This window comes from Schistocerca serialis, chromosome 11 (assembly GCF_023864345.2).
Source record: "Schistocerca serialis cubense isolate TAMUIC-IGC-003099 chromosome 11, iqSchSeri2.2, whole genome shotgun sequence".
NCBI classification, from domain to species: Eukaryota; Metazoa; Arthropoda; class Insecta; order Orthoptera; family Acrididae; genus Schistocerca; species Schistocerca serialis.
The window spans coordinates 55,196,488-55,212,072 of record NC_064648.1 but is presented as its reverse complement, the minus strand read 5'-3'; positions in this window follow the sequence as shown (position 1 = coordinate 55,212,072).

Below are 15,585 nucleotides of genomic sequence, written 5' to 3'. Positions count from 1 at the left end.
ATAATGGAAACAAACATGTATATACAACATCTGTAAACAAATGCGCACAGTCACTAACTAGCATCTCACATCTACAGATCTAGTTGTCTGATCTATTAGATTGCATCATCTGATGCGTGATAAATGCCCATTAATGTTTCCTTGTTGGCTCGAAGACAATGATCAGCAGCAATACGGTGGATTGACTGTAAGGCGGTACCACAGTCGTGATTTGCATAACTTGCTCATCCCCATTTGTGAATTAAATGGTAGAAGAGGATTGTTCTTTTATGGATAGTTCGAGGTCCCTTTCTAATTTCGCCAGTTGCCCTAGTCTCAGTACAATCATAACAACAAGAAGGTCAAACGTGGTGACATGTTTTGCTTCGATTACCTGGATATTTAATTATAATTAAATTATGTTGCTATTCCCCTGTTGTGCCTGGATCCTGAGATATATGTCATCATTTCATCAGATATTATGTAAGATATTATCAGACGATTATGTTGTTCCTTGGGTCCTGGTCCTTGCATTCAGAGATGTAAGTCATAAGTTTGTCAGATAATTACGCTGTCTGTTATGTGATATTTTTCGTTATGCTCTTTGAAAATGAAATGTATTTATCAGGGTACTTGACTATAACATTAACTAAATCGTCAGGCATGCCTAATTTGTTCAAGTGTTCAGTGAGGAAGTGGACATATTGTCTGCTCAAATTGTATGTGCCAGGGAAGTTTATAACTCAAGTTACACGAGTTGTGTGCTGCACTACAGAATTTAATAGTTAAATGACACTGATCCCTAACAACTTGTTTAGTTGTTTTATCCAACAGTTGACTGCAAATGCATTTTCATATAGTGAATGACTTTCAGGTGTTTCGATTATATGAACAATGATATGACAAAGATCATCAGTTCCCACTGCAAGTTTTTCCAGATCATATAGCAACCATTTTGCAGGACCTGTACCAATGTACAGGTGTGAGTAGAAATTACAGGCCTGCGTAGACAGCAAATGGTAGTCGCTCTTTGTGGTGAAAATTTTTAAATTCTGTGAATTTATCATGACCTGTTTACACAGTCGGAAGCTTTTGTAGAACAGTCATGCTGCTGCTCAGGAAAATTTTCATTCATGTGGAATGTACTCAAACATGTACTGTAGATATACTGCACACCATGATGTTTATTCAGCTGTGATGAAATAAGCTGTGATGACAAATAATGATGCTGCTTTGTATTGTTTTCATCAGACATGATCAGAAAATCTGCATAGTTTTCCCGTTGCCTGGCAAATTCTCAAAAACGCAGAGAGCCAACAACTTTATGAGCAATCTTACCATCACTATCGTTTCACGCATCCAAGGCGTATGGGAGATATGAATATTCTACATCTACATCTGCCTCTACATGGTTACTCTGCAAATCACACTTAAGTGCCTGGCAGAGGGTTCTTCGAACCATTTTCATACTACTTCTCTACCATTCCACTCTCGAATGGCGCGCGGGAAAAAAGAAACCCAAAATCTCTCCGTTCGAGCTCTGATTTCTCGTCTTTTATTATGACGATCCTTTCTCCCTACGTAGGTGAGTGTCAACAAAATATTTTCTAAATTGTTAAGGCTTTCGTGGTCACTTGTTGACAAACTGCCTATTGGCTTCTGTATCGGGTTCTTCGGCCGACGTTCATATAATGATTTTTTTGACGTTTCGCCAGCACGAGTGGCTGGCATTGTCAAAGCTTCACCCTCCACTGCCGGTGGTGAACTGGAGCCGAGCTCGCTGGCGCAGACTATATGTACCTGGCGCACCAACGTCCGAGGGCTTCTCTGCGGTCATTTCCGGTGCGGTTCTCCTCTTGCTACCTGCGACGAAATGACTGGACGATCCATCAACACCAGGATCAAAGAGCATAAGCGACATTGCAGGTTGGGGCAGGTGGAGAAATCGGCCGTGGTAGAGCACGCACTGAATGAGACCGACCACGTAATAAAATTCGCCGACACGGAAGTTCTGGCTGTAGAGAAGCACTATCACACGCGCTTGTTCAGAGAAGCTGTAGAAATACAAAAACACGCGAACAGTTTGAACAAGAAAGAGGAAAGCCTTAAGGTAAACGGATCCTGGCTTTCCGTTCTGCAGCGAACGACCGTCGCAGGTAGCAAGAGGAGAACCGCACCGGAAATGACCGCAGAGAAGCCCTCGGACGTTGGCGCGCCAGGTACATATAGTCTGCGGGCGCGAGCTCGGCTCCAGTTCACCACCGGCAATGGAGGGTGAAGCTTTGACAATGCCAGCCACTCGTGCTGGCGAAACGTCAGAAAAATCATTATATGAACGTCGGCCGAAGAATCCGAGACAGAAGCCAATAGGTAGTTTGTCAAAATATTTTCTTATTCGGAAGAGAAAGTTGGTGATTGAAATTTCGTAAATAGATCTCGCAGCAAAGAAAACCACCTTGGTTGCAATGACTGCCACCCCAACTCGCGTATCACTCTCACCCCTATTGCGCGATAACACGAAACGAGCTGCCATTCTTTGCACTTTTTCAATGTCCTCAGTCAGTCCTACCTGTTAAGGATCCTATACGGTGCAGCAATATTCCAGCAGAGGACGGACAAGTGTAAAGTAGGCTGTCTCTTTAGTGGGTTATTCGCATCTTCTAAGTGTTCTGCCAACAAGGCGCAGTCTTTGTTTCGCCTTTCTCACAATATTGCCGGCCGGGGTGGCCGAGCGGTTCTAGGCGCTACAGTTCGGAACCGCGCGATCGCTACGGTCGCAGGTTCGAATCCTGCCTCGGGCATGGATGTGTGTGATGTCCTTACGTTAGTTAGGTTTAAGTTGTTCTACGTTCTAGGGGAGTGATGACCTCAGAAGTTAAGTCCCATAGTGCTCAGAGCCATTTCAGTTTTTCACAATATTATCTATGTGGTCTTTCCAATTTAAGTTGTTCATAACTGTAATTCATAGGTATTTAGTCGAATTGACAACCCTTAGATTTGTGCAGTTTATCATATACCCAAAATTTATCAGATTTCTTTTAGTACACATGTGGATGGCCTCGCACTTTTCTTTGCTTAGTGCCAATTGCCACTTCTCGCACCACACAGAAATTGACTCTAGATCATTCTGTAATTGGAATTGATCGTGTGATGATTTTACTAGACGGTAAATTACAGCGTCATCTGCGAACGATCTAAGTGGGCTGCTCAGATTATCTCCTAGATCATTTGTGTAAATCAGGAACAGCAGAGGGCCTATGACACTGCCTTGCGGAACGCCAGATATCACTTCTGTTCTACTGGATGATTTACCGTCTATCACTACGAACTGTGACCTGTCTGAGAGGAAACCACGAATCCACTCACACAACTGAGACGATACTCCATATGCACACAACTTGATTAATAGTCGCTTGTGAGGAACGATATCAAAAGCCTTCTGGAAATCTAGGAATATAGAATCGACCTGATATCCCTTGTCGACAGTACTCATTACTTCATTGGAATAAAGAGCTAGCTGTGCTGCACAAGAACGATATTTTCTGAATCCGTGTTGGTTACGTATCAATAAGTCATTTTCTTCAAGGTGATTCATAATGTTCGAGTACAGTATATGCTCCAAAATCCTACTGCAAATTGAGATCAATGATATTGGTCACTCCAATTTCCTTTCTTGGATATTGGTGTGACCTGTGGTACTTTCCAGTCTTTAGGAATAGACCTTTCGTCAAGTGAGCGGTTGTATATGATTGCTAAGAAACGCTTTATTGTGTCTGTCTGTATACTCTGAAAGGTACCTGATTGGTATGCCATCTGGACTGGAAGACTTGCCTTTTTTAAGTGATTTGAGTTGTTTCGCAACACCTAAGATATCTACTTTTATGTCACTCATGCTAACAGCTGTTCTGGTTTCGAATTCTGGAATATTTACTTCGTCTTATTTCATGAAGGAATTACAGAAAGCTGTCTTTAGTAACTCCGCTTTAGTGGCACTATCATTGGTAACATTTCCATCACTATCGCGCAGTGACGGTATTGACTGGTGTACTTTACATACAATCAGAATGTCTTTGGGTTTTCTACAATGTTTTGAGTCAATGTTTCATTGTGGAAACTATTAAAAGCATGTCGCATTGACGTCCGCTCTAAATTTCGAGCTTCCGTGAAACTTAGCAAGTCTTGGGGATTTTGCGTTGGTCTGAATTAGGCATGCTTTTTTCGTTGTTTCTGCAACAGTGTTCTGACGTGTTTTGTGTACCATGGTGGATCAGTCCTGTCTCTTATTAACTTATACGGTATGAATCTATCTATTGTTGTCGATACAGTATCTTTGAATTTGAGCCAGATCTGGTCTACGCTTACATAATTAGCTTGGAAGGAATAGAGACTCTCTCTTACGAAGGCATCAAGCGAATTTTTATCTGCTGTTTTAAATAGACATATTTTTGTTTATTTTTAGTGGTTTTGGTTGATATGGTTTTGAGCCTCGCTACAGTGACCTTGTGTTCACTAATCCCTGTATCCATCATGACGCTATCTATTAGATCAGGATTATTTGTGGCTAAGACATCAAGAGTGTTTTCGCAGCCATTTACAATTCGTGTGGGTTCATGAACTAATAGCTGAAAGTAAATCTCAGAAAAAGCACTTATTACAGTTTCGGAAGATGTTTTCTGTCTTCCTCTGGCTTTGAACACGTATTTTCACCAACAAATCAAGGGTAGATTGAAGTATTCACCAATTATAACTGTATGAGTGGGGTACTTACTTATCTGTAATGAGATTCAAGTTTTCCTTGAACCGTTCAGCTATTATATCATGTGAGTCAGGTGGTCGGTAGAAGGAGCCAATTATTGTTTTGGTATGGCTGTTGAGTATACAACTACAACTACAATAGCGACTATTGCTTGGCTGATTCTGGTCGTTTCTTTGCCCTGTGCCCTTTGAGACTTGAACCCTTTTTGATCTTTACCGAGACTGTCTAACCTAAGAAACTGCCCAGTCCACGCCATACAGCCCCTGCCACCCGTGTAGCCGCCTCCTGTGTGTAGTGGACACCTGATCTATTTAGCGGACCCCGAAACCCCACCACCATAAGGCGCAAGTCGTGGAATCTGCAGCCTACACGGTCGCAGAACCGTCTGGGCCTCTGATTCAGACCCCCACTCTGCTCTTCATATTTATCCCGAATTTTCATGGGATAACCATTGCCTTCATGTTTATAATTACTGGGAACATCGTACTTGACATATTTACCAGAACACTCTGGAAGGGAGTCAAAATTATTCTCCCGGGCCACACTATACAAAACAGAATTCATCTTTATTTATTACATGAACAGCCGTATGTTACGATGCAGTATCTCCTGGAAGTTTTATGAATAAAGAACTGTCATTACGTTGACAATGGATGAATGCACAAATGTCTAAGTACAGCACATTACTTTATAGTTTCTCAGAGTGTCTTTCTTCGAATTATGACAACTTTGTTTGTAAGCGGTCGTAGACATACTTCTCGTACCATTCAGTGAGCGAGGTGGTTTGCAATATTTCGTTTATTCTACTCGGGTAGATCACATAACTAATGAGGAAGTATTGAATAGGATTGGGGAGAAGAGAAATTTGTGGCACAACTTGACCAGAAGACGGGATCGGTTGGTAGGACATGTTCTGAGGCATCAAGGGATCACCAATTTAGTATTGGAGGGCATCGTGGAGGGTAAAAATCGTAGGGGGAGACCAAGAGATGAATACACTAAGCAGATTCAGAAGGATGTAGGTTGCAGTAGGTACTGGGAGATGAAGAAACTTGCACAGGATAGAGTAGCATGGAGAGCTGCATCAAACCAGTCTCAGGACTGAAGATCACAACAAAAACAACTCTGCAAGTGTATGTGTGCCATCTCAGTCACATCGTGATGTGTGGGAATTTCAGACTCATAGCATAGCATTGCTTTACAATTAACTGAAGGGTACTGAAGCTTCTTCGAATTTTAGACATCCTTTGGCTCCAAACAGGTTTACATGCATCAGAAATATAATGGGAGGGCGTCCAGATATTAAAAACCACTCTTAATTCGAGGTTGTGAAATTCTGTTTCTGATAACACACCAGTCAGTGAATAATTTAGGCCTATGGTCTAGCTGATCTCAAGCAACTGGTCTTTATTATTGAAACTGCTGCTGTGATTGCTGTACCCTCTACTGATAGAACTCTACTGCAGTGACAATATTTGCAGTGATTGTGCGCCTCCAGCATGGATGAGAGTTGGAGGTGTCTCCCAGTGTGAACATCCAAGTTGAGGTGACGTCACGCTGCTTCTGCCACTGCTGTGTGACGTAGGTGCTGGGGCGACAGTAGCAGCGGACCTCCCACTGACATCATGCTGCTGCCCCCACCATGGCCACCTCCTCGCTTATGTTGATGTAACGAGTTTACACAAAGAAGTGTTGCTCTGCAGTGTGAATATACCTCGTTTATATCATATCCCCATTACCTTTTTTCAAATGTAGTTGCACGATTATTTCTTCTCCACAAAATTTGCAAGTTAACTGTCTTGGTCAACAACATTCACCTCAAGCGTATCCAACGTTTGAACGGTTACAGGGAGATATATAACATTAGATGGAGCCACTAATGTTTTGTATCCAGCACCTGCTGCAGGGGGAAAAAAACAGGAATTGTATGTAGCAGCTTATCGTTTAGATACATATCTGTTCCAAAACTGCATTAAGCATGAATTGTCAGGAATATATCTACAGCTAGGTCAGACTTGTAACCTTTTTAGCATCCAATGCTAGACGTTTTTCTCTCAGAAAGCCTAAAAGTAGTATCACTGAAGCTTCATTTGCAAAGTCAATACCCCCTTCAGTTGCTCATGTCTCTGCTTTAAGTGTCTTGGTATTTGCAAGTAACTTGAACCCATTTGATGCTGTTATAAATGTGTGTTTATATCGTCGAAACTTACTGACACTCTGCCATATTTACACTATTCACTCAGCTGGTGAGTATATTTATGTATGTATGAGTGTTTGCAGAATAGTATGACCTGTTTATCATATCTGCAAATATCTTGCATAATGTTTGTTTCCCACTGCTGTTGGTGCAGTAAAAGACGAATATACATTGTATATAATTTTGTTTATTAACTTTTTTACGTACAGAAAATAAAAAAACACGTTGTTGACACATTTCTTATTATTCATACTGCCTTACATCCTTACAGTATTGTTTAAATAGTTTTCTTATACCCTCTAAATTCTACTGTCATTGTGTTCAAATCAACAGGATGCACAATATATTTCGGTTCTCCATCTGTAAACCAATTCTACAGATTTAATATCCATAGGAGTTATAGTAGCAGACTTCGGTACTGCAAGCATACATACATTTATACGTTGTTCTGAACCGTCTTCTATGGTACATTTCATGTACATAACTTACAACATCATTAAACAACGGTTTCACATTCGGTTGCCACCGACTTTGTCTGTTGCGATCCATATTGAACTTTATAGCCAATAGAACTTCATAACTCATCTAAGTTTTAAATAAACACACTGTGAAGAGTCCTGTGATGATGATGATAACTTTAATGTAGGAGTTTCATACAGATCGATGATGGTTGCCTTATTGCTGCAGATGTTCATGTCAGGAGGAAGTTGAGATGGATCAGAGTGTGTTGTCATCAACCTCACAGTGTGCTTCATCGGCCTACATTGCTCTCCCTACTTTATCTCCGTAAATTGTGTTTTAGCATTACAATGAACATTGTCAGTTTCTACTATAACTTCACATTCATACAGATACACTAATCTTACATTCGCATGTTTGGAACCGCATGCTGTTAACATGTATGTACTGGTAAGGAGTAGCATTTGGAAATGAACTGACAATATGAAATAGCTGTATAGTTTATATATCTCTCTGCAGTATAGATGACCTCTTAATCCTAAGACTTAATGTAGTAACATGTAAAAATTGTGCAGCACAACTGCAGGGCAATTACACACATTTTGAGCCTTTAAGACATAATAAAAATGACACTGTACGAGGATTCTCATCAGGAAGTACTATTTCAACATCCACGGCCGAGTGTGCTTCAAGATCCAGGGACCAAGACCATGGGAGCAGCATAATTGATAAAATTACGTGTAATTATTTGTTGAAATTATGACATACATCTCAGGATCCAGGAGACAGCCCCAGGATAATTACATATCCTGATGATTAAACACAGAGATAATCGAATCAACACGTTTGACGATATAGAGATCTCTGAATTAGCACAATTGGATCATCATGTGACGTCATGACGGGGGACAGGGCATGCACACGCCTCAGAGGGTGTTGCAACATGTGACCTTGTTGTTGTTATATTGAGGCTAGGCAAATGGAATATTTAGAAAGTGACATTGATTGTCTGTAAAAGAACACTCACCACCTACGTTAGATAAGCAGATATGCCTTGTCCAGTGCTAATACAGTTCATGATCCTCTACTGCCGTCTGAGCAGATCGAATCCTTCTGTCTGCATGAAAGCGTCCTTGATTAGATGTTTGTTCACTACTGATGACTGCGCTTACTGAATTTTCCATGAATAATTGACAATGAAAGGGGGCACAACAAGGTTTTTTGCTGTGCTCCATGAGGTTGTCCTTGATTTCAAGCCTTGGTATTCTGGCTGTGCAATATCTCGATGAATGGGTAGTCGAGAATTCTTCCGAACATTCTTCCAGACCTTTAGGACAGTTGATCTTCTTGCAGCTGGAGGTGGGATGATGCTGAGAACGGGAAGTCTTATAGTGTTTGTACTCTGAATACATCTCGTAATTCCTGATTGAGTTGCACATCTATCTTCTTTGTATAGGCATCATTGATCCTGGTCGAACAACAATTTTCAGTAACAGAGCACCTGCGGTAGGATTAAAGCTATAGCTCTTAAAACAGGGGCATTAGCTCCCGATAAGGCACCAACAAATTTTTGAAGACTGTTGTTTCTCGTTTTGACTTTAGCTGCTGAAATAGAAAGATGCTACTTTCAAGTTAAGAATTCTGTATAGCGCTAGGTATTATGGTGTAATGCGATACAGCAAGACTTGGCCTCTGGATCTGACGTTTGGTGTGTAATCTGTGTTGTGCATAGATGTAATGAAGCTAGAACTGTTTTCAGATGATTTAGGTTCAGGCACCATTTCTTGAAGACTCCCCTATCAGTGGTTAAAGAGGTTTCAGCATCAGAAACGTTGTGGCTCTGGCCCATCAAGCAAATGTCATCAGCATAAACTATAATCCTGAAGACGTGATCCCAGCACAGATACTTGTAGTAAACCATTATTCAGTTTAAGTACCCTGTATCTCTCTTTGTTAGAGTAGATATGAAATCATCTATTGCTTAGCATGTTATAAATTAAGTCCTTAAATTTGCGACATGATATAACAATCGTAAATTCCTAAAGAAGTCCTCACCAAGCAGTGTCGTGAGCAGCTGATAGGCCCAAAAAGATAGCTACCCTTACTAATTTCTGCTCATACCCATTTTCGATATAAGTAACGGGAGGGAGTTTTTTTTCATTAAATTAATTTCGATTTTTAAGCTGTATAGTGCCTTTATTTTTAACGAAACGGTGTGTTTTGATTGTCCATAAACGTTCAGAGTTGCACTGTCTAACTTCGTTGGTGCAACCAACATTCTATTGAAAATATGGCTCATTAGTCTACATGGTACGTTTCATTATTTCTTTTTGCTAATTTCTATGATATCTTAAAATAGTGTACTGTTGATATTGACCAGACAGGTACTTTCCATTTACTTACATAGTTCCAAGATATGCTATTAGATGATGTCATTCAAGCCTACAGAATTCATTGCCTCATAGTATTTACTATGAGTGACAAATTATCACTTCACACTACATAACTTTCATTACATAGAATTAACGAATGTAACTGAAGATTTTTAAAGTCAGTTAAACCTAAGGCAATTTTCTGTTTCCTGTTTCTTTTACAGGCCCGAAGATGGTTGTTTCGTAGCCAGAACTTGTAATAAATAGTAGATGATTGTGTTTTTGAGTTCAAGAAAACTAAAAGGTTTTGTAATTTAGTTTTGATGTTTTAGAAATACGTAAGATTACAATTTCCATCACCAAAGTCAGGTTTTAATAACATGTGATTATGATTAAGATCATTCGTTGACTATTTCAAATTGACCTCGTTAAAAAAGTCAGCTTCTAAGCTGCTGATCCCAATTACAGTCACTGTTTACAGACTAGAGGTAAAATTGAAAATACTTAAGTTTAGTACAAGTATTAGTATGCCTTGCCAAACGTGTAACTCTTCGAACTGGTATGCACTTAATGGTGTTGTCACAGTGTTTGCCTTTAATCTCAGACTCTTATTTGGTTTGGACATAGTGTGTAATCCTGTGGATTGGAGGACGATGTGATTCTTATTGCTGAGTCCTTGCATTCACCTTATGGCTGGGTTAAAACTTCTGGGTAAAAAAACATCACCTGGGATTGTTTGTCGAACGTCAAAGCATTTTGTGTCCTGTTCCAGTGTTCTGGTTGTCTTTTCGACAAATTTTTAAAAACTAATCTCTAGTATAATACGAAGGAGTTTATGAAATAATTGTTTAAGTCACTTTTTGACGAAAATGAGCTAAGTCCTATGTTATTTAGCAGAAACTACAATCTTCTGAATGGTATAGTGATGTATGTTTTTGTGTGCGCAGTAGCATAGCTACAACATATTTACAATTTTTGCTGTCATGAAGTCATACAGTTTTCGTTTATAGCTAATGTAGTTATGTCAGTTATATCACAAATTACAAAAAGGGAAGTGGACACAGTTGTAGATGAGATAGGAGATGTAATACTGCGAGAAGAATTGGACATTGAGCTGAAATATCTAAATCGAAACAACGCCCTAGGAGTAAACAATATTCTGTCAGCACAATGGATAGCCTTGGGTGAGCCAGCCAGGACAAAACTTTTCCATCTGTTGTGTTATATGCATGAAAAAGACGAAATACCTTTGGACATCAAGAAGAATGTAATAACATCAATTCCAAAGAAAGCAGTTGTTGATTTGTGTGAAAATTACTGAACTATCAGTTTAATAAATCATGGCTGCAAGACACTAACAGGAATTCTTTGCAGAAGAATGAGAAAACTGATAACCTCATGGAAGTTTAGTATGAACTCCAAAGAACTGTGCGAACACATGAGGCAGTACTAACCATACAGTTTATCTTAGAAGATGGGATAAACTTACGTTTATAGCGTTTGTATACTTAAATAAAGCTTTTGACAATGATGAATGGAATATCCTGTGTGGAATTTTGATGGTAGTACCGGTAAAATAAAGAGAACGAAAGGCTATTTACAACTTGTACAGAAACCAGAGGGCAGTTATAAGCGTCGAGGCGCATTAAAGAGAATTTGGAGTAGTGGTTAAATTTCAGGGAGAAGAAATGAAAGCTTTGAGGTTTGCTGATGAACTGTAATTCCGTGAGATACAGTAAGGGGGTTGGAAGAACAGTTGAAGGGAATGGACAGTGTCTTGAAAGGAGGATATAAGATGAGAATCAACAAAAGCAAAACGAGGATGATAGAGCGTAATCAAATTAAATCAGATGATCTTAAGGGAACTAGATTAGGAAATGAAACACTGAAAGAAGTAGATGACTTTTGCTGTTTGTGCAGCGAAGTAGCTGATAGTGGCCAAAGTAGAGAGGATATAAAATATACACTGGCAATGGCAGGAAAAGTGTTTCTGAGGAAGCAAATTTTGTTAACTTCAAATATATCCTTAAGTCTTGGGAAATCTTTTGTTGAAGCTATTTTTATGGGGTGTAGGCATATGTGGAAGTGAAACATGGATGATAAACAGTTTAGACAAAAAGAGAATCACAGTTTTCGAAATGTGGTGCTACAGAAGAATGTTGATTAGATGGGTGGATCACATAGCTAGTGAGGATATACTGAGTAGAATTCGAGGGACAAGAAATGTGTGGCACAACTTGAACTATTGGAGGGATTGGATGGTTGGACACATTCTGAAATGTCAAGAGATAACCAATTCAGTCTTGTAGGGAAGTGTGGGAGGTAAAAATCGTATAGGAAGACCAAATGGTGTACACAGTAAACAGGTTCAGAAGGATGTAGGGTGCTGTAGTTATTTGAAGATGAAGAGGCTTTCAGAATGGAGAGCTGTGTTTGAAACCAGTCTTCAGAATGAAGGCCACGACAACATCTTTCTGCGTTATAACATCTTATTTTCCAGTTGGTATATTTCTTCATTGTTTATAACTGACTTGCAGAATGTGTCTGACGTAACTTCAAGGATGATGTGTGGGGAATAAATATATATTTAAAGTATGAGTAATTGAAGGTCCCATATAGGTGCTGAAGGACAGATTTCGTGAATCCAGGGTATTTTAATCTACGGAGCTGTTCTTTCATCCCTCGACCAAGATTTAGCGGTGTCAGCTGTGTTGCTCGTGTGAAGACGTGGCTGTTCCACGTGCCGTCTTTGCGACTGGCGTAAATCTCGTCGAATGGTGATCATCGATACGGTCTTGTATTTACCTGTTCCCAATAACGTTTGTAATTAATTGCATAGCCTGGCGTGGGAAACTGCAACGTAACGTTTCAAAGAGCAGCCCAGCATGCCACAAGCTATGCAACTTGCGTTCACTGTCCACCAAGAAGCGTGATGTCGTTGTGTCTGCCGCGTTGCGTTGAGACTGTGTCGCTTTGCTGCTCAGTCCTAGGACCGGATTACCTGTGCTATGGTTGCGCTGAATCCGGCCTGTTCTTGTCGGAATATGTTGCTTTATTCCTTGAAATTTTTTAAATTTGTCTCGAAAGTTTTCGCTATCACTAAGAGGACGGTAATCTATGAGTAGGGGTGGTTTTTGGTCTATCCGGTTTGGAAAACGCATTCATTTTAGTTTGCTTCTATTTTAGAGAGACTGTTTTCAGTTTCATGGCCGGTATGAAGAAATGTTTTAATGTGTTTGTGGCAGGTGTTTTGGGAAAGGAGAAATTTTACGTTGTTGTCTGCCTGTGCCTCTAGTCCCTCGTCTGCTTTTCTTACGTTTCAGATTCCTTAATCTTACGAAGTAGTGGATGTTAAGCGGTTGCATTTGGTTTTGGAGTGTCGTTTCTTCGTGAGTTTTGTCGATTTTTGGATACCATGGATGATCGTGACTTTTTTTGTAGCACTTTGCAGATCTTAGTTGAGGTCATCAGTAATGGATGACATTGTCATCTGCTATTAAGGCTGGCTGTTCTCAGATGGTATGCTACGGCTCATTTGAATTCTTTTCCAAAAACGACTGGCACTGTGAGGCCTAATTCTTGTGATTCCCTCGCCCATCACTTGGCGGGCTTCCCTTTTTATTACGGCATTGGGACCATTCAAATCAAAACGTCCGTTTGGTTAGTGCTGTATTGTCTCCAGAATTTTATTTCTATTTAATTTTGTTTATTATGTATGTAACTAGTGTTTCTCTGTGTTATGTTGGTTTCTTCTTAGGGGCGTTTTCAGGTACAGCAGGTTGTATTGTTTGCACTGTTTGTTAGTTGTAATATGTTATAATAAGTGGTTTCAGTAGCTGATACGCTAGGTTTTGTGCTTAAACGTCTCAATCTGAATTTTTCGGCGATTCGAATCCGTGAATCTATGTTGGTTTAATTTTTTCCTGCTTTTATGGTTAATAGCTGTAGATCATACAGTAAATGGCAGGTACTCATTAGCTATGCTGTCGCCTAATTCAGTCTCGCTTCAGTGTCTGCGATCGAAGATAAAAGTGTCATAGTGATTGTTAAAAGTGGGCGTTATTTCTAAGTCTGGCGAGATTCCAACAGGCTACAACAAGTTCACCATTTTTGAGTTTTACAGGAAATATCGTGGATCTAGCACTGAGTCTCCTGTGACTTTAGCTGGCCCGAGTGAAGGTAAGAAAAATGATGATATCAATTGGGAGTTCCTCGGCAAGAGGTACATATATTGTTGTGTCTCTTATACCGTGCTCAAATTTTTCACAAGATCGCTTGGTAAATGTTTACATTTTACTGCAGGACCATTCCTGTTGTTCTCTGCGAATGTTGCAGAGTAATCAGTGTGGGCGTTGTCGCGCGAGCTGTAGCTCACGGAAAGCTTGGTGATGTTAGCTAAGTGGCAGTATCGCTTAGGTTAAAAGTGACTGACTTGGATGCGGTAATTTCATAGTGATAATCTGAATTTGTTATCTTCCAAATCTGGAAGTGTCGTTTTTTGAGTCATCCTTACCCTATTGACTTTGACCTGTATATTTCGTACAGCCAGTCGAGGGTAATTTCCCAAAATTAGCTGTATTTGTTGGATTTATTGGATTTATTAGTGTTCAACCAACATATATATATATACTGGTTTCTTCTTAGGGGCGTTTTCAGGTATTAGTGTTCAACCAATATATATATATATATATATATATATATATATATATATATATACACTGGTTGAACACTAATAAATCCAACAAATACAGCATATATATATATATATATATATATATATGTGTGTGTGTGTGTGTGTGTGTGTGTGTGTGTGTGTGTGTGTGTGTGTGTGTGTGTGTGTGTGTGTGTTTGGATATGCAAAGCGTTTCCCAACGATTGTAGTAAGTAATCTCAGTGCATAGGATACATAGACAGAGGCTACCACTTCCAAGTAAGTAGACAGTTAAAAAAAAAAGAAGACATTGGAAAGGAGAAGTACTGGCTGTACGATATCACATTTAATTACATTTAATGTTGTCATATTAGATAGATTTCATTTTTATTGCAGGCTTTAATGCAATCTACTGTCAAGACAGTTACTGGAGAAAAATACTGAAGGAGGCTACAGAGAGGATTCTGTAACCAGAGGCTGCTCATTGTTTCTCCTGGCCAGATTCCTCTCAGCTGCTGAGCAGAGGTGTCCCCCTGCAGGGATGTTAGTTGGGTTAAACCACGCTAGTATCCTGTTCTTCAGTATGGGGAGCGTCGTTCCATTACAAACGAAACAGACGAAGAGCACTGGTCCTTGCACCATTGTAACTAGATGTACGTAATAGACAAACTGCGCAATGCCTTGTGCCTGGTGGAACCCAATTCTAACTGTAACACCTATTCCAGTTACGATAACAGCCTTAACTGACATAAAAATACATTGCTTCTTTGAGGCAAATTTATTGTTATCAACAATTTTGAGTTGCCGCATGGAATACCGATTACGTAGGTACATGTATCCAACCAGTCCGAAACAAACCAAATTGAAAGCCACTGACAGACAAATGCCCACAAGGACTAGCACACGACTGTGGATCAGGTAATATTTACTCGTCTTTTCCAAAGCAACAGCTGCCACACACACTATACTCCATGGTATTAACACGTACAACACCTGACGACGAAATAACTTGCTTACTTCAGCAGGTAGTAGGTCGTTAGGAAGCCTGAGATGACGAACACAAGCATACATGTGGTAGCAGAATGAGTTTAGCCAGATACAGCTGAGAAGTGTGAGGGCGCTATCTACCAGCACTGCTGTAGGTAAGTCAGGGAAACCTGCCATATGATAC